The sequence below is a fragment of the Alligator sinensis genome, unplaced genomic scaffold, assembly GCF_000455745.1.
Source record: "Alligator sinensis unplaced genomic scaffold, ASM45574v1 scaffold768_5, whole genome shotgun sequence".
Taxonomy (NCBI): domain Eukaryota; kingdom Metazoa; phylum Chordata; order Crocodylia; family Alligatoridae; genus Alligator; species Alligator sinensis.
Window position 1 is genome coordinate 12,634 of NW_005841991.1, and position 20,673 is coordinate 33,306.

Genomic DNA, 20,673 nt, shown 5'->3' on the forward strand with positions numbered 1-20,673 from the left:
CACTCCGCCCAGCTCTGTGCCACTGCTGCTCCGCCCAGCTCCGCAGGGCCCCCCAAAGCATGAGGCCTGGGGCGGTCACCCCGACTTGCCCCCCCCTCCCCCCGAGTCAGCTCTGGTTCTGAGTTACAACCATCCCCCAGACCAAACAGAAATTCACTGTTGGTTCCAGTGGGGAGGGGAATCTAGTTGCTTGAGGGTGCTCCTATACACCCACCCACCCCTCCAGTAGGGGCTAACCCTCCCTCCCCCCCCAACCAAACTCCTACTCCATTTCCCCCTTGCCATTCTGAAAACAGCAATAGGCTGGCAGGCAGCGCAGACAGAAGTTACAGAAGATAGTCTGTTTTGAAATGTCTTCATCTGACCCCTCATGCAATGAGGGTTCAGATTTTAACCCAATCAGCCATTTTTGAAGCTGTATGCAGCCATGCACTTGTGTTTGGTCACAACTACAGGCCTCTTTCTGCAACCAGATCAAGAGAAAATTGTCACTTCTCTCTATGCCTTTCATGTTCAAACACTTAAGAGACTGCAAAACCCTCTTGGAGTGTTTATTTCTTTCTCCCCCGAGTTGGAGCTACAGGATTTTAGTGGCTTTAAGCAATTTGGTAAATGCTTTTCTCTGCCCTGTACAAAAATGTGTGTTCATACTGTTGAAACAACAGAATGGTTGTCAAAGGTCAGCAGGAGCTAAAAGTACTGTGTGACAAACACTAATGAAAGTAATGTCCTTCTCTCAAAAATTTCTGGGCAATAGTTTCCTCTCTGTAAGGGTAACTGCTTAGCCATTCACAGATTGTTCTGAGTGCTATTTCTGACTGTGTGCTTTCATTGGTTATGCATATTCACTTGATATGCATGCCAGGGAATTGAATGCCTAGAATTTATGGAACCATTTGAACTATAAGAATCAAACTCTCATGGAATTAATAATAATGACAATGCATAAGGTCACCAGTTCCAGTTTCTATTAAAGTAAATGAAAATCATCCCAGTCTCTTAAGCGAGAGTTGGAGAACAACTATAGCAATTTATATCCATAGATGCCAAAGTTCTGTTATGGGATGGGAAAACTGAGATGGGTAGAAATGAATTAACCTGCTTTAAGTCTCACAAGATCTATAGCGGGGGTGGGAAAAGGACTCAAGTTCTCTGAGTTGCAATCCATTGTCTTGTGCACTGAATTATGCTGTTTTCCCAGTTGAGTGGTTCTTAATAAAGCGGCTATTTCTCTTCACACACCTCTCACTACTATTGCACTGAACACAGCAAGGTTCAGCTGCTTGTTACACCAAACATCATTGCTTCATTGAAGACAGCAAAAGAGTAACCCAAGAGCAAGAGAGTTACCCAGCAGCTGGTAACCTGTCAATCCCTCTCTGGTGCTAAACACGTTATCTTTGGGCACACCACGTAATTTCTCAGTTTTAGTTTCCCCAACTGTAAAACAGAGTAACTCTTATCAGCCTCATGGACTGTGACAGTGGCCACGTCATCAAGTTCTCCGGGTCAGTAACCCACCTACAACATGATGGAGATAATAGTACTAAACTACCTCAGAGAGTAAAGAACAGGAAGTCTCAGATACTATATGATAATGGGGCCTATCTTAAGTGCCTAAAATAAGGAGGTAAATAGATATTAGTTATAGTTTAAGCACTGGTTTGAAAATGCAAAGGGTTGAGTATGATCAATTATTTCTAGTGATGGGGTAAAATTAATAAAATTAGGTGTTAATATGATTTGTATCTCATAACTGCATATGACTATAACATAAGGAATATTCACACATCCCAAAGTCTGCTTTATACTTGTAAATTCACTATTTACATAAATTCATGCCTGGAGCAAAGAACTCAAACACCTAATAGCTGCCTAAACTGTGCCTACCAAATTCATATCCAGAGTCATTGAGAGGTATAAAAAGACCATTTGCTCTCACAAAACAAATCACTGCATATGTAAATAGAACAAATTGCCTCTCTTAGAGTATGCTCAGGGGGAGCTGAATGTGCATATTTTGCACAGCAGGGAAGCAGGTAATTTTCAACCTTTGGGCAAAAAGGAACAAGGATCTCATTTTCAGTGCAGCAGAAATACATAGTAATTAAAATTTTAACATGCTGTACAAAATGAACAAACTGCCTTTCACTGTATGTCTTCACAGAAATCTGTGTAAATCTCACATCCACTTGAGTTTACACTACTTTGCTGCTTTGGAAAACTGTGATTAACATTGCTGTATAAATCACATTTGCTCACAAGCTGTGGTTTGGAACCATTACACATCGGAGATACCGAATGCGTGCAAATTAGAGAATTATATGAAATTACCAGTAATTTACACACAAATGTAAACTCCATTTCTTGTGCAGTATAAGAAGCTGTATTATTATGTAGTGTAAAGTATAATCATCAACTCTATATTTACATAGCCACCCAAACAGAATTTTTTCCCTTTGCAGTCATTTTCACACGGTCATCTAGTCAGGAACCATAGGGAGGGACAGAAGCCACTGGCTGGCCTATGTCCTTAAATAGGCTCATGGTCACCCTTCATAGGTGGCCTAGCCACACTAGGCAGTACTTCAGAGTAGATTATAATGGGGAGTTATTCAGATGGGCTGCAGTAACCTATTCTTGTGGAGAAGGATACCTGGCAGGGGAGATACCATGATCACAACAGTAGGTTTCCCAGAGTGAGGCCTGTCCCTTGCATACCAGGCATGCTGACCCCTGCAAATTTCCCCATAGGCAGGACTTGACTGCACAATTTTGTGGTAATGGTGGACTGCTTATTTGATTTCCTCCCCCCATCCTCTTTTTTGGCCCCTGTTCTTGTGTCTGGGCAGTTTTTAAAATGCTTGCATTTTGGAACCATGAGTTCTAGTTTTTTGTATGCAGATGTCCAGGTTTTTACTTTGCCTCTGCTTTCCTGGGCACTAGCAGCTTGGTTGCTTGGGGCTGGGAGCAGCAGGCAAGATGACTGGCTGCCAGGGGTCATGTGACCTGCACATACCACCCCCCCCTTCTCCCAGGAAGCTGCTCCTAGGTAAGAGAGACAGAAAATGTGCATGTGCATGTGTGAGCTATGTGGGCAGCAAAGCTGGGGGGGCAGGGGCCTCTGGGTTGGGAGTGAGGGGCACCAGCAGGGCTGGCGGGGACAGGGGCTGTGGGTTGGGAGTGAAGGACACTGGAAGGCCTGGGGTGGGGGGCAGGGGCTTAAGAGTGAGGGGCAGAGGCAGGGAAAAGGCATATTACTGTCCCCTCCACAGTCATACCTCTTCTCCCCCCCACCACCCCAGGCTCTGCCCTTCCCCCCCACAGGTGTCCTCTTTTTTGATCCTGGAAATATGGTAACCCTAACCAAACCCCAGGGTCCCTGGGCCCTGGACTTGCATGTAGGATGCCTGCCACAGATTTAAGGAGTATTTGAAGCCTCAGACTGATGGGTCTGAGAAGGAGGATACTTGCCCAGTGGTAGAGCCACATGGACGTAAATGATTGAGCTCTGCTTAGTTGAGACTTGGAACTTGACTATTGGGCTTTGCCTAACAGAATTTGGAACTGATTTGGCTGGGGGGGAGGGGGGGATTATAATGGGGGGTTAGCATTTTGATATCGCATTCATTGAGAAATGAGGTATTATCTCTTCAAATGCCTGGAAAAAATACAACATTTTAGGCTTTCACAATCTGGCAATAGAAAAGCCCTATTAAATTATCTCATCTCCCTCTTGAAACATGAAGGGTGTTGTAACAAGGGGCCTGCTCCGGGCCGATCTCACTCTGGCCCGCCCACCTATTTCTGGGCTAACCGCCTGCCTTATTGCCCACCACACCTTGTTGTTAATTATTTAATAGATGTTAATCAAGCGGGAGGCTGCCCATTTCTTGCCCTGATGCCAGGGGGCGCTATCTGTGGCTCCATTCCTCCCCTACACCACAGCCCAAGCCTCGCAGATGGCATCCAGATGATCTCACAATCACCGGCCCCCACATTGGGCCCCATAATCCTAGTGTTGAACCCCTCTATGATCCCTCCATTCTGGCGGCCTAATCCGCCTTCATCCTGGGCAGCATAGCTCCCTGAACTGCTTCCCCTTCAGGGTGTGGTCCCCCCAGGACCTTTGGCTCACTAGCCCTGACCCACCGCCCAGCCAGTCAGAACCCCAGGCACGCAGCTCTTTGGCATTCCTCGTGGTGGGCCCCCAGCCCTTCGACCCTTCTGGTCCTGGCCCCAGCATTGACCAGTCAGGGGAAGTCCAGACAGGTCTGAGGCTATGGCCTCACTCTCTTTCTCTGGGGGTCCCCCCTCCATACCCTACAAAGGGGTAATCCACCCGGTTGTGGGGGCTAGGGGTTAAGGCACCCCGACCCACCTTTCACTGGGGTGGTAACTGGCCTGGTATTTCCTGGGGGCTCCCGCACCACTGGGAGCCCCACCAGGCCACCCACTCCTGGCACGGTGCAGTTTTAGGTCATGCCCAGGACCAAGAGCCTCCTGACCATCCCCTACAGCTCCTCCCTTACCTCCAGATGATACCAGCAGCCCTCTGGCCAGGGCTCCAGGCAGCAAAACTTCCCTGTTTATATGGGCAGCCCCAGATTCAAAATGGCTGTCCTCATCAGGCACCTAGCCGCTGCCAGCTCCAGGCCCTTAACGTGGCAGGAACTCGCAGTGCCCTGCCACAGGTGTTTGTTCCCTATTGGAAGTCTGTTAGTGTTTTGTCTGCTTTAGAATGCCTCCAGAAATAATGCTTCCTCCACTTCCTTTGGGACGTTATTCCACAATGCAGCAACGCTAACGGTCAGAAAGTCTTTCCTTTCTTAATTTCATGCCATTATCCCTGATTTTATCTCTTCCCACACAGGTTTTCTCATAAGCTGTTCATAGTAATATTCTACTGATTAAATAAAAAACTTTTTCCAGTCTCCTGTTAAACACTGACTGGACTTCAATTTCCAGTTTCCCTCTAGGAAAATATTTCTATAGCAGCTTTCATTAGAAGATCCCAAAGCTCTTTATAAGCATTAAGGCTAAGGACAGAAATTACACATGAGCTAGTATAAGTGATCAGAAACCTGTCTAAATCTGTAACACAACAGAAGTTCAGTGCACATAAACCACTTTCAAAATGTCCGAAACCAATTTAAGATAAACCTGGATGGATGCAGTATCAGACTTAACTGATTTAGGTTAAATCGGTTTATTGAACTTCTGTCCCAGATCCCCTCCAAATTCAAGTTAACTCACCCTCAGCATCCCAGGAGACTTTGCACTTACCTAGCAACCCCCTTGCAGGGTGGGTTGGCTAGCCTTGGCCCAAGCTGTCTATTCCAGCAGAGTAGGGAGGTGGGATCTAGCACCCCCCGGCTTCTCATCTGGGCCACTGCAGGCATGTGGCTGCATTTCTGGAATCAAAAGTGAATGTCTTTTCACTTGCTTATCAGTTCAATCTATGCAGCTTAGACTAACCTGTAAAGATTGAATTGAGTCAGCCTCAGGCTTTTTGGTTGTCTGTACTTAGCCCAATTAATTAAGCTTCACAACAGCATTATAAAATAGGTATTATTATCTGTATTTTAGTTATGGCTAAAGAGAATTGTGGAGACACTGATAGGTGGCTTGACCCTAGGCAATGGAGTTAGTTGGTGGCAGCACCTGGAAACAGAACCCAGGAGTCCCCTTCTCTAACCATACTGCCTGAAATTGCCAGTTTTCTCCTATGAAATATACTGAGGCCCAGATCCACTTTGCACTGCTTGCATTCTTCTTAAGTGACTGAAAAGTATTCAGCTCATTAAAAGCAGAGAAAGGAAATAATGTGAAAAGTTGTGTCTGTTTCTCCGTCATTTTCCCCCTCTGAGATACAGAGACTTTTTCTGGTTTCTTTACTATAGATATTGGCAGGCTTGAATTAAATAAAATAGGGAAAAAATAACAAGCATATTTTGAGCGATTACTCAACTGGGGTCCTTTGTGACAGGAAATACAGCTGCGTGACTAACAGGCCTGACTTTCTCTTGGCTTCCTTCCCGCTTCAAAGTTCTTGTTTACTGCCCTGGCCAAAAAAAAAAAATTAAATTGCTAGAAGCTAGCAATTTTCCAGGAAAAAAAAAAGATCTTTGCAAGAGGCAAAGGCAGTAAATCTTACAAAGATCAAGGGCTGCATAGCTCTCCCCCATCTATTCCTTTCAGCCTTCCAGGCTCTTGACTCGCGTCATATCTTCTCTAGCTCAGAACATGTGTCTAGCAGATATTTCTTTTTTGCTGAGAGGAGGGAGTATGTGAATAACATTTACAACATTTGACTCTGGAATTCATAAAGGAAAAACTAATTCCATTAAGGAAACCAGGGGCCTCCTTGGGTTCTTGCATTTTTATATGGCTGTTGTATGCTCATAATTCGTAATAACTTTGCTGTAAGTGTAAGTTACTATGAGACCTGACATATGGTACTCCCAACAAAAAGGGAATGTGTGGCTTTAAATGTTGCTTGCTGTGGGAGTCTGCATTGGTGGGCTTCCTAGGTCAGTAGAGAGGGGCCAGAAACTGAACTACAAATCAGTTCCACTCTGAAATCTAGGGGACAACTGGATAGGAATCCTAATGGCAGGATCTTGTCTCTATAATATGCTGATCCCCATATTATAGAAACATGGGCTAGAAGGAGCCTCACGGGTCATCTAGTGCAACCCCTGTACACAGATGCAGAGTTCATCCCCTCTAACAGTAAATTATGATACTGTAAGAAGCACAAGTAGGATCTTCTTGCAAAACACCAGTGGGATTTGCGAATATTAGGAGGGACTGCAGCATTTGGCCCAGCAGCAGTGGGACCAGAAGGTGTGAGGAGGAACCTGGCCTGTTAACTTTATGTGCTCCTTTTAAACTGAGTTCTCTTCAAATAAAAAAATAAACCAACCCTAGATAATCTTCTTGCTTGTCTTGGGTAATGCTTTTAAAACAGACAGTGCTGTGCCTGCTGCTTTCCATGCAAGCAGAAAGATAAAGGATATAGTCCTGATACCAGTGAAGTCAAAGGGTGTATTGCTAAGGTCTCGTCCTCATTTCCACATGTGGAAATGTGTGCTTTCCACATCACTGGTGCCTCAGTAACTTCACAGGTTCTTGCCTGCATGGCTAAAATATGCAGGACGTGGCCCCAGGTTTGATGACTATGAAAGAGAGTTCTTCAAGTGGTACTGAATTTTGGAGAAGAGAAGAGCAAAGTAAACAAAGGGAATTGCTCATGAGAACATTATTTCCAAAGAATCCATAATATTTCTATGGTTACCAGTTTGGATATTTTTTCCTGCCCTTGTTTCCTTAATGAGGCAGGATCCACTGTTTTTACCTTAACCTTAAGTTACCCCTTGATGCAGAGATACTACACGTTCTTTCACTTAATGCTTGAAAAGAGTGGTCTGTTGTGAGACTAAGTTCATGAATGTGTGGAGAGCTCCTGGGATGGAGAGCTGCACAATATTATAGAGAAATACAGAATATTATTCAAATATCATAATGGTTAATTGCTGGCCCTCATAGGGATGGCCTGGGTAATTTTGGGGAACTTAATCCCAATATCAGTGATTACTGCACATACTAAGATAAAATTCCTTCCCATAGTTTCAACTGGTGACATTCTTTTTCCTCTACCGTCAAAAATGGTACCACACTATTGTACCTGGTACAGAATTGTCACCCCAGTGGTATAGAGGACTATGCCTTTAAGGCCTAAAATTCTAGGGTTACCATACATCCAGGTTTTCCCGGACATGTCCTCTTTTTGGAACCGCAGTCCTTGTGTCCGGATGGGTTTTTAAAATCGGAGCCAACGCCAGCAGGCAAGGTCGGGTGTCACATGCTCCCCATGGGGGCCCTAGCCAGGTAGAGACACCGTGTGGGTGTGGGTGTGGGTGTGTGCAGAGCTGTCCCTAGGGGTGTGCGGGGCCCAGGGCATATCAGCCCGTGGGGCCGGGGGGGGTGGGTGACAGCCGTGGCAGAGCTGGCGGCGCACAGCAGCTGTGGCAGGGCCTGTACGGCACTGTCCATGGGGGTCCCCCCAAAGCACGGGGCCTGGGGCAATTGCCCCGATTTGCACCCCCCAGAGACAGCCCTGGGTGTGATCGCGCATGTGCAATGTGGGAGCTGCTTGGGCAGCAGGGCTGGAGGATCAAGGGGCCGTGGTCCAGAATGCAGGACACCATCGGGGCTGAGGGGGCCAGGGGGCTGTGGATTGGGAGTGAGGAGCACCGGCAGGGCTTGGGGGCAGGGGGCTTTGGGTCAGGAGTGAGGGGCACTGGCAGGGCTGGGGGGCAGGGGCCTGTGGGTTGGGAGTGAGGGGGGGCTGGGGCTTAGGAATGAGGGTCAGAGGCAGGGCACGGGCATATTGCTGCCCTCCTCTCCTCCCCCCCACCCCCAGTCATATGCCCCTGCCCTCTTTCCTCCCCCTCCCACAGGTGTCCCCTTTTTTGATACTTGGTAACCCTATATAATTGTCAAACAGAATCTGGGTGGGATGCCACATGTTGGTAGTATTCACAGACGGCTGGAACCCTCTGTGGAAAACAGCAACAGAAGAAAGCAGATAGCGCTTCAGCTGTGAGAGATCCTTGAATACTATGTGGTAGTACCGGGAATAAAAAAGAACTAAGAAATCCTCTGTGAGGAAGAAGGATGAGTTAGAAGTCCTACTAGAAAAGAAACTCTCTGGAAATGTGGCAAACAACTGGAGATAGTTTCAACTCCATATATGCAAGCAACAGGCATTGGTAGGCAGGCAGCAAGTAGTCCTACGTACTAACAACCAGGAGACTAAATTACACCAAAGAAATTTGAAGAGTGTTGTACTCATTCTAAGAATGAAATATATGAGTGATACAAGTTTAAATGGGAGTGCAAAATAAAGGTGAAGCCACAGGAGAGAGGAAGTTTTAAGATTTGAGAGTTCTTCATAGCAAATCAGATCATGATTTTGATTTGGAATAAAACCGCAAGGGGAATTCTGGGCCACCTCCCAATAGATTCATTCTGGACAAAGGGTTTAACCAAGCAAAAGAAGTCACCCTGCCTGGAAGCAAGCTTATGAGGAGTGACAGTGAACATGCAATAGAGAATCCAAAATGTTACAAAAGACATGATGGCAGAAAGATACGTGGTTCTCAAATTTGACATCCAGCAAAAACAACAGGTTGATCTGTATGCACTCTGACAAACAACACAATAATGGACAGGCAGGGAAAGATGGTAGAAATGTAATGGAGTACAGCACTTTGACTTGCAAGCCCAAGAAAAAGTGTGCACTGCCTAAAAAATGGGGAAGATGATGACAGCACCACTAGTTCAGATGAATTCTTCATAGGAGTAATGGACAGTGTGGCAATAGAAGGTTGTTAGATTGCCGTCCTGAAAGCAAATGCAATATTTGCTAATATTAAGTAAGACACTGGTGCACAAGACAACGTGTTGCCACACAGTGTTATTAACTCCAATTAAAAAAGCATAATGATTGGAGGTGAAGGGTTTAAACAGGTAAATAACAGATGGGAAAATGCATAACTTGTTATAGCAAGAGAAAAAAGAATGCCAGCTATTGGATTAAGAGTTTGTTAAGATTTGGTCTCATTAAAAAAGCATGGTCGTTGGAGGGGGAAAGGATCAAAGAGTTGAAGAGTTTGAGGGTGTCCCAAAATTTGCAACTCAGCCAAGTTTCCCTTCCCCAAGGCAGAAGCTAAAGGAGAATCTGAATAGGCTTATATCTCTGGGAATCATCAAGTGAGTTCAGAAACCAGAGTGGTGATGTGTATGGGTCACTATAAAATAAAATATAATACCCTTAGCTTATGCATCGACCTAAAAGGAATAACCTAAAAATGTAAAAGGGAAACATTCTCCACTACCTACATGGGGAAAAATCTTTGGAAACAATGGCCTATGCCAAATATTTCTGTATGCTTCATGCATCAGGAGGGTTCTGGCAGGTGCTCTCAAAAAACAGAACGTACATTTCTGCATATTCAACAGCACCTTTGGGAGAAAGCACTTCTGCAAACTGCTATGGATTGCGATTGACACTCAAGGCATTTCATTAAAATTATAATAAAATTTTGATGCCACAGGGAATACTAATGTTTACAGCAATGATGTTTTGATCTGGGAAAAATCAGCAAAAGGGCATGGCCAGAAGGTCTAAGCCAGTGATTCTCAGCCAGGGTGTTAGAGCACCCTGGGTTGCTTTGAGATTCTTTCCAGGGTGCCATGGGGTGCCTTGCAATGTTAGCACTATTAGGTATGCAAACATAATTTACAAAGTAAATCCAGAGTTTTCAAATAAGAATCCACAGTGTTAAACACTTTTTGAACTGTTCTGGTCTTTGCAACAGATGAACTGCTCTATTATTTTCTCTAGTCAACAAAACAAGTGAAAACTAAGAGCTGGCATTTTCCTATAGGTGCCTCAAGTCTATTAAGGGGTGCTTCAGATCTATCAAAGGGTCCCTCGACTCTAAACAGGTTGAGAACCACTAGTCTAAAGAGCTTTGGAAAAAAACAGAGCTTCTAAACACACAACACAAAAAATGATAATTCCACACAGTGGAAATAACATAAGTCTGTGAGGGGTTAACACAGCAAGGTGGATGGGTAGACTATAGTAACATTGATTAAAGCAATCCCATCACTAACATGCCTTAATAGACAAGGAAAGGAGGCACAATGTTTCCTTGGAACGGTGAAGTATGTAAGGAAATCTGTACTTAATCTACATGCTTGATATATGAACCTGAGAACACTTTTGCAAAAAGATGCCCAATGGCCATGGGTTCAAATGGGTTGGTGGAAAATGATGCCAAAATATTAACACACCTACTGAAAAAAGGTGCAGAGTCAGACTGATCCATATCTAGCTCTGCTGAATTAGAGGGTAGCACCTACTGATGTGTTGTTCAACTGAAAACAACAATGTGCACATTATTAGAAACTGATGTCGCTCACTGGGACTTGCGGAAACATAAAGGGACAGATTAAGTATTCCAGGAGCTGCTACAATTTCATAAAAATGACACTATGTGTTTCTGTCCTGATAAGCAATGGTCACAAGCTGGAGTGATATTATTATAGGAGAGTTTACACCGGGCTTAGAGGTGGTTATTCCAGATTGTTCCATAATAAAGAGAACAAGGCAACATCTCCACATCCCAGGAGAGAGGGACAAATTCATCTCTAAGTCTAGTGTTGCCCATCAAGTGAGTGGAGCCCAACCTTTTTCCCTCTCAGGTCAGATGAATGGTGCCAAGTTCGTCCATGAGCCGGATGCATCCAGTGAGCCTGATCCTGTGTGTGCGCTGGTGAGGCAGACCCTAATCTGGCTCCTGAGTAGGGAGGGGATGTGGCTCAGCCCCAATCCAGCCGCATGGGCAGGAAGGGGCATGGCCTGGCCCTGTGGAGCTTGGAAATTTGGCAGTGGGGACGGGTGGCAACATTACCTGTCACTGCTCTCCTGCCATCAAATTTTTTGACACGGGAGCCCTATAGGCTAGAAGTTATGGCTCTGCAGGCAATATGTGGCCCATGGGTTGATCCTCCTCTGCCCTAGGAGATCTCAGGCAAGCAAGGAATCATTACAATAGGTTGAGTCAACAGAGCCCCAGGGCACAATGATCCCAACAAGGTAACTTGTCACCTCCCACCACCTGATATTCTAGCCCTGTGTCATGACCCAAAGGGTATGATTTTGTGTGTGCTTCGGCACTGCAGAATTATTTCCCACCACGAGGAGCTTTCTTTGCGCGGTGCAATTCTCAGTTGCATAGAGAAAACCCTGGTGCAAAGGAGTTCCCGCCACCCGTATGTAAATTTGTGTCCCACTATTGGCTGTTTCTAAAATTATTCCCACGTGGCGGCTAGCGATTGGCTTGCTAGCCGTATAAGAGGCTTGAGCGGTTTCCGCCCAAGTTGGAGGAGGAGAAGGAGGACTTCACATCTCGTGAAGAACTCTAAGCGTTTAAGAAGGTTATAGGGCCCTGATCACCCTCTAGCCCCTCCCCGTCGCTGCCTGATCCCTCGACGTACCCTTCCCTGCGCGCTCATGGAGAGTCACCTTTCGGACTCTCATCGTGGTATCCAGAGCTCTTCTTGGGTTATTTCATCCGGTTGATTCGATGGGCTCGCGGTTCTAGAGCTCTCAGCCGGCCCTGGACCAGAGTTCGCGGTTAGAACTCTTGTCCGCTCTTCTTCTTTTCTATCTGTAACTGCAACGCAAGCAAGTTTTCCTGCCTGCACCGCAACCATCTACGGTGCAAGTAAAATAATCTTTAATCAACCTCTACGCGTCCGTGCCTAATTCTAGTCCGCTGTGCCAAATTCCTCAACCCACGTGCCAGGGCTGCTGGCCACAGCCCGCCGCATGCCCCCGAAAGCCTCGGACCGCTCCCGGCCCGCACACCCTGCAAGTCCTAGCAATGGCACAGGGCCCCTCACAGACTCACTGAACATTGTTCAGTTACTAGCTAGGTCACAGGCATTTGTAACTGTGTGCTTTACTAGTACTGCTTCTCTAAGCTTTGGCTTGGAAGGGAAGATGTGGTAATGGGGACGGTACCTTTATGGGCTGACCCTTTCTAGAGAGAGTCTGGGTAGGGTGCTGCTGGCACTGTTATGCATAGCCAGCTGGAACCAGAGCCAACAGAGCAGATTCCTAGTAAGCACCTTAAGCACTCAGGGATGACTGAACACAACTGTGTTCCAGTCTAGAGGTGGTTGCACTTCAGCCATGGGGTAGTGATTCATGTCTATGTACCTGCAAAGGGCTTTGGGATCCTTCAAGCTGAAAGGTATCATACAGAAACAGGCGCTATATGAGCTGTACAGAAACTTGTCTCCTTTTCATTCTTTTTTTTCTTGCTATGTGCAATTCTATATATCTCCTTTCAGGCTGTGTTGGAACACGACAGGCTGTTGATTTCAGAAATGCCAGCACAAAAAAAAGCCTGTGAAGGAAATAGTTACACTGCATATAGTACTCCTATGTTCACAAAGACCTAATATTTCATTTTTCAATGATTGGTTAATGTGTGGCTGCCAGCATTTTGGCTACATTAATATGGTTTGAACTCTGGCTGCACGAATATCACTAGTTAAGTAGCAGGTTCCATGTGTTGCACTCCGTCATGCAGTGGTGTGTTTCTAGGGTTTCAGCCCCACTCTGCTTTCATTTTTTACTCCCACACATTCCTTCCCTAAAACGTCTCTCCTCATCTTTCACTTCAGCTAAAGAAATTCAAGCAGAAGCAACTTAACCTGTACACAAACACTTCCAAATTTTTCTCATATTTGAGAAGCATTTTGATTGATTTGCTCCCACCCTTCACTAAAACCCTGATTAGTCTATTCAACAGGAGTAAAAAGACTTGCTGTGTTGTTCAGCAGTTAAAGAGGGGAATCAGAATGGTTGAGGCCCATATTACCCCTGTTATAATTCTACTGAAATCAACAGTCACACCAGGGCTGAATCTCAGTACAGGCATCCTCGATTTAAGACATTTCGAGTTGCAATGAAGAGCACTTACGACATTTATAAATTGCCACTCTGTTTCAACTTGTTGACGTCAGTTTCAACTTTATGATTCTTGATCCAATACGATACCATGCAAGCAAACAAGTTTGCTGGGTCACCCATCTCTCTAGAGAACATCTGGTCAAACTTCCTTGGACACTTTCTTTAAGAAAGCAGACAAGACTCCAGAAAAACCTGCAGCCAAGACTCCTGAAAAGACTCCAGACAAGAACCCTTCAAAAAGTCCAACCAAGAGCCCTTCAAAAAGTCCAGCAAAGTAACCTCCAAGAAGTCCTTCCAAATCAATATGATTGCTATTTACAATATAAATACATTCATGTAGCTATATTTCTCATCTATAATTGATTGAGTACAAAATTCTGGGTTATTTTTGGTGAAAATAAGGTATCAGGCCTTGGTTCAGGAACCAATCCCCCATTTATAACATAGAACCAATTTTCCCATAGGAACAAAGTTACTACATTTCAACTTAAGACGCGGTTTTCAGGAGCCAGTTGTGTTGTAAGTCCAATGACTGCCTGTATCTATTCCCTGCCATGTCACTGACTTGTTACGTGACCTTGCATAAGTTACATTCTCTGAGCCAACTCCATCCAAGGTATAAATCCACTGTTTTAAGCAGGAGTTGAATGATGTGCAGTGCCTTGGATTCCAAGCCTGTAATACAGAGAGAGTTCATCCTCCCACAGGAGGTACTGCACAGTTTTATTAATAGTTTTGAACACCTCTGAAAACTTTGGATGAAAGGTGTCATTTTAGTGCAAAGTATTCTGTGTCCTTCCTTCCTTTTTTAGAGATGTTCCTCTGTTCTGGTACTGTGCCCTCACATTCCTAAATTAAGCTTGCTTCAGGGATTTTATTCCATTTTAGCTTAAAATCACTGTTTGCTTCCTAAGTGAAGACACTGGAATGCTTCTTTTAACACAGAGAATCTCAACTGTTCAGATAGTTTGGGCCCCAGGCAGCTGCAGGTTATCTTCATCTGGCCCCAGCCTCCCAAGTACGTGCAGAGAGAGAGGGTAGAAAAGCTTTCTACGTGTACATTTTGTGCCTATCTCAGCACTGTTTGTTTTGGTATTATATACAGTATATGAAATCCTTTTGAGAAATGTCAGCCAGGCTGCTCTCTGAATATACTTCAATGTGTAAAATAATTCTACATAGATCAGAAGCTTTGGGCTGCTGAGATAACTATACTTGGATTGTTTTACTCCAGGTTTCTAGTAAGGGGGGGTGTGAGAGGATTCCTCCGTGGATTATACATTGGCCTGCCCTCAGGGTTTGAGCTTCGAGCTGTAGGTAATAGCACACCCAAATTCTAAACCTACATCCTCTCTGAGGCCTTGTGCAAGGAGGCTCTCTATTTTGCTGTCTGCAAAATGGGGACAATGATCCCCTGCGTCACAGGGGTTTTGTGAAATTCAGTACACCACATTTCTAAAAGGTTTTGCAAATGTTACAAATATGCAACAGCAAAGAGCTCTGAGCCATTTCATTTTAAAAGAGAAGAGAGAGGGTGCATTCAGTTCCTGCTAGGTTACTATTATGTGTTATTTGCAACACCTAGTGCTCCTTTATGCTAAAGTTTATATTAGTTCATTAAATTGTGCAAGCAGAATTCACAAGCAAGACCACCCCTACAGCTGCCTTGCAGTTCGGGAATGGAGGACGGCAGGATTTAAAAAGCAGGTAACAGCCGGGCAAATAAAAGGGAGAGAACTGCTGCTGGAAGCTTTGAAATAAAAAAGTTAATTCTATGCAAGCTCTTTGTCTGCCTCCTCAGACCAGCTCTGCGACAAGGCTCATTCACAATGCATCCAGGATACAATTGTTCAGCTTCAAAAATTAGGGAAAGGCCATCAAGCACATGCCAGACAAGTTTTAGGTGTCCATAGATACCCACTGTAACTCTAGTATTTCCCTCTCCCTTTCAGTGAAGCACAGTAGTTAGAAAAATACCACCCAGTAAAGGTCTCCATGAAATGAGCAGTTGAGGAAAAAAGACTGTGAAGAGTAGCAGATGGTGCAGCATATTCAATTAAGGATGATTTTACCTACTACAAAGCATACTGGGCCTGATTAACACTTGTTCTATGGCACTTTTGTGCAGTGGAATTTCCCTAATGAAGAGGAAAGTCTCTTACCTCTATATCTGATGGGGGATCTCACCTACCAGAGGGGCCCCTTGCCCAGGAAGCTGGCACTGGTCCCTGGAGGGAAGGGGGAATGACTGGACTATTCTTATGTTTTATTTAATCCCAACTACCCATGGGGCCACATGGACCATAACGGCTCCTGGCAGCTTGGTTACAAGGTGGACTATAACCCAGAGCCCCTAGCAGTGGTGTAACACCACCTTTGTTTCACCACGGTTTTTGGGTGCAGAGTCAGATCTGGCGCACAGTCTCTGGGTTCCATCAATCCCGGTATGACTGCTCATGAGTCACACTTGTATTGCTCGTTATGGATGCATATAAGCATGCTATTACTTCTTCATTTATTCCTGTAAATCGCTCAAATCAGCCAAAACTTGACAGTAAGACTATGAAAAAAAGAAGAGCCAAACACACACACACGGCTAGTGGGACTGGGATTATTACGGTAATTTGGAGAAAAAAATCTAAAGAAGTTGCTTGGTTGGATAAAGAGCAAGTTGCTGTCATCTTGATGTGGCCAGAGCTCTTGCCAGGAAAGACGTTTGCACCTGGTTTGACTGGAAATCCACTGGGCAGAAGAGCCTTTTTTGTATATTTCTATTACCATCAGGATGGCAGTGGTTCCCCTGCACGTACTCAAATGCCCAAGAGGCCAAAGCCAAGAGTTCCTCAAGGAGGTCAGTTTTTATATAGTAAAGCAAACAGTCGGGCTAATCGATGTTTTTTTTCTGAGGCTCCTGGCATCTGGCCCTGTTGTTCGCAATCTTTAATTTGTACTGTGGCTTCCTTTTCCCCTACTGCATTCCTACTTTGTCCCATTTTCCCACATGCTTCCTTCTCAACTTCACCTCTTAAGGAGCTCTCACTCACTTCAGACGCACACTTCTGTCTAGCCCACACATACCTGCTGTTCCCTCACCATTTATTCCTGTGAATTACTGACACCAGAAATGCAAAACTTTGACAATAAACTTATGAAGGAAAAAAATGGGCCAATTCATCTTTGGTGGAAAATGACTGACATTAACAGAATAGCTCTGGAATGAATTTATCTTTACACATTTGTAGAAATAAATATACGCCAGCTTGACCCCTCTCTTTGGCTGTGAGGTTATAGCCCAGGGTGGGTGCTTTTGTCCAATTTTAGATAGAGTCACTGTACCACACTTGTGGCGGGATGTATCAAGAGTTACACAGGCTGGCCCTGTGTTAAAGCCTATTATCACACAACTTCCACAATAAAAAGACAAGACACAATTTAAAGTCACAAGGTTGTTTTTTTGGGGGGGGGGGAGGGGGGGGGAAGGGGCATGGAAGGGGTTAGTTTGTCGGGTTTTTTTTAATCCAAACCAAAGGAGGGAAGATAATGGCACTTTTCAGTATTGCAGAAGCTCTACACTTCACAGCATTTGAAGAGAAACCAAGGAGGCCAACATGTAAATAAACTTCTCATTTAAAATCACAGCAAAATCCAAAGGAAAGCAAACAGCAACACAGCAGCAACTTATTAACAAGAGAGAGACTGGATGGCTCAAGGGTTAGTAATAAAAGACAAACACTTCTTTTTCTCAGCTAAGAAGCCCAAATTGCTAGTGACTAAAAATTATCTAGTGCGTAGCTGGTGGCCTCTTTAAATGATTGGGTGGTCTTAGTCCAGTTCACAATGGTCAGGTACCCATGTTACAAGCGGCACAAGTGGTTCTTCTTGGCAGTCTTGGAAAAGAGGACACAGATGGAACAAGCTGAGCCACATGTGTTGACATATTTGCATCCCAATTCCCTGTATTGTACCCAGTCTGGAACTAAGCAGAAGACTTCAATTCCCAGTTTCTATAGCTCATAGTACATAATGGAGAGACGTGACTAACATGCCTGGTTGTCACTGAGTCTCCAGCCTGAATGACCAACTATCCCTTTCCAGCTGGGTTAACTAGAGCTGACCTTTGGCATGATTCTGGAGCAGGGCTTGAACTTATACTTTTGGAGAGGAAGACACCTCATCTGCTCTGCCACCACACCTCTCCGATACTCTTTACCCAGCTCTACATCCATTACTGAAATGGAAGCTTCTCTTCTTAAACATTTGCATGGGAAGGGGAAGCGGGGCACATCTCAGGACAGATTCAGCTGGCATAAATCAACACAGCTTGTTAAAGCTAATCGAGCTTTGCTGATTTATACCAGCTGAGGATTTGGCCAATTCCCTTTTGGAGCCATCTCCTCTCCTCTGTAAAATCTGAAATTTTGAGAAACTAGGGGAGAACTGAAAGATGTAGAGCATTTATGGGCAAACGCTTCAATGCAAAACAAATGTCGGCTCGCTGCACGTAAGCTGAAATAATACAGCCGTTATTAGAACTGAGCTGCAATAAAATGAGTTGGATGAGTCAACCAGCAGTGTGTCTAATCTCTGCTGGCTGCCTTTCCGGTCCCCAGGCTCCCCATCTATTTTTATCTCTCTTTTTTTAATATGCTTTTTGGTTTACAAGCAATCAATCTAAGGATCTGTGGTCCCCTCTGTGTGCTGATGCCAGAAGGCCATTCAGAATTCAGTACCTTACCACACAGCTATTAGTATGTGGACTATGGAGCTTGGGATTCAGACCAAGGGAACAGGGTAGTACTCGTGAGTGTGGCAATGAATGCAAACTGCAAGAAGCAGGGCAGTAATGGCAGCCTTCAGGACTGTGGTACAGCACTGACTGCACCCTCTGGCAGCTTGGCGAACATGCCACTAGCATAGAAGTGTGGCACACTATCCGCCAGAGCACGGCAAGGGCAGCTGCGTGCAGGAACTTGGGATACTGCTGGAGCATGCTGCCGCTCTTCTAGACGGCAGCATGCCGTCTAGCATTCTCTCTTTTGCATGGTGTCAGATATCAGCTTCAAAATCTATGAGCCATGGCCTGCTATTATCGCTCAATGTGTGGATTCTATCTGCCCAGTTGGGGCATTTGATTTTGGAAGAACAACAATGGCTGCCACCTTCAGAGGCCTGTACCTGCCCTTCCCTTGAGGATTTGTCTGGGGGCACTAGAAAGGAGCAAAAGCCCTTCATTTTTTGCGTGTCCAGCCTTGGGAGCATTTTGGCTCAGAAGTGACAAGCAAAACACTAGTAGAGTTTCCAGGAAGGAGCTGGATATAAACATTTACTATACAACATGGGTCAGAGTAGCTAGGCACCCACTGGTATTTTTTGTGTGTTTGTGGGTGCATCATGTTCATGAATGCACTTTTACTACTGCACATTAAGTTTAGTACCTGTAATATGAGGTACTACATAAAGGCACATTCGGCTGCCCTAACGTGTAGTTGCAAAAGCAAATGCCTTTTTAGTGACCCAATCCACAGCAGACTAATTCTACTGCGCATTAGCGTATTAACACTACTTTTGCCATGGTGTTTTAATGCACAGTAGAATAGGCTACTGTGCGTTAAAGTGCACGTGTAGATATGCTCTGTAAGTAGCTCCCTAGCCAATCTCCTATCAGCTTGTGAATGGAGACTGGTTTGATTCAGCCCAGTTCCACTTCAACTTTCTCAAAAGGTGCACACAGGGGAGAAGACCAAACAAATAAAAGATGGTTGGTGCACTAGGCTCTTCCTGAGCAGGACACTGACAGAATTTTATCGATTTCAAAATAATCATTTAGTTTGTGGAATAGATAAAGGAAAGTAGGAGGAGCCCGTTCTCCTTCAACCCCCAAACAACATTTGACTTATAGGAACTTTAAGATAAAAACAGAAACTTGCAGGGTAAATGGCGAGGATGTTTTCCAGCTCAGATGTATGTCAATAAAGACAAACTGAAAAAGGGCATTAAAAGGCTGAGAAGTTTGTTCAGATAACCCTGGCGGGTGGCTGAAAGTCACGTATGCTTCTTGTGCCCATGGATCTGGGGACTAGTCATCTGGTAAGGATGACTGTTCTTGAAGCTTTTTGGTGTTCCTGGACCCAGGCTGAACCAAGGGGTACGGACAGAAGTGCAGCTCCAAGCTGGAACTCAAAACAATTTTTGCAAAGCGTTCTGAGTTACATTACCCCAGACCAAACAGAAGTTCAGTGTTGGTACCAGGGAAGAGGGGAATCTAACGGGGCCTGGGAGCCTGCAGCCAGGTTCCCATAGCAATGGCCAGGCCCTCTGTCAGCACTGGCTGTTTTCAGAACAGTGGGGAGAAAGGTAGCGGAGGGAGCGAAGTTCGGGGGCTCCCCAGCTGGTGCTGAAGGGTAGAGTGGGTGTATTGGAGCCCCCTGGCCCTCCCTCAAGGGGGGAATGAAAAACCCACAAACTCCCTTTACTCCTTTCCCCCCTCCCATTCTGAAAACAGTGACAGGCTGGGAGCTGCCCAGACACAAGTTACAAAAGATGCTACATTTTGAAATGTTTTTATCTATAACTCATGCAATGAGGGGTCAGATTTTAACTCAATCTGCCATTTTTAAGCTGTTCGCAGCTGTGCACTTGTGTTTGGTTACAGCTATAAACTGTTTCTTGTGGCCAGATCAGGCAAAAATTGTCACTTCTCTCTGCACCCCTGGTGTCCACAGGCAGTTACTCACTTGACCTAACAGTAACTCCACTTTTTTCCAGACCTGATCCCAGCCACCCGGCCATGCATCCTGCCTGCATGGGTCCCACCCCGGTAGTGGGTGTGGGGCAGATGGCCCGGGTGCCCAGGCAGTAGGGCTGGGTCCGGCAGCGGCAGCCAGAAGAAGCCGCTGCCACAGCTGCTGGGAAATGGTGTTTGACCAAAGTGGCCATGGCTGGATCTGGCCTGCAGGCCATATTTTGCCCACCCGTCTAACCACTCAAGGGGAGGGCAAACAGAAATTGTTAGGCAGGCCAATGGGAGCTGTTCTGATGTGTAACACTTATCATTGGTTTCACTGGTTGGGTGCACTGGCAGTCTCTTGAAAAACATGTGGGTGAAATGTTGA

At 45.3% G+C, this 20,673-nt stretch overlaps 1 protein-coding gene and 1 non-coding gene across 8 annotated transcripts in view; one reads left to right on the top strand and one right to left on the bottom strand.

The window, feature by feature from the left end:
- Positions 1 to 20,673, bottom strand: part of RAD51B (RAD51 paralog B) — a 680,193-nt gene that overhangs the window by 6,805 nt on the left and 652,715 nt on the right. The gene's annotated exons all lie outside the window — the stretch shown is intronic.
- On the top strand, positions 2,649 to 2,812 carry LOC112549899. The gene has a single exon (XR_003093522.1). It is a non-coding gene; the product is annotated as a U1 spliceosomal RNA (small nuclear RNA).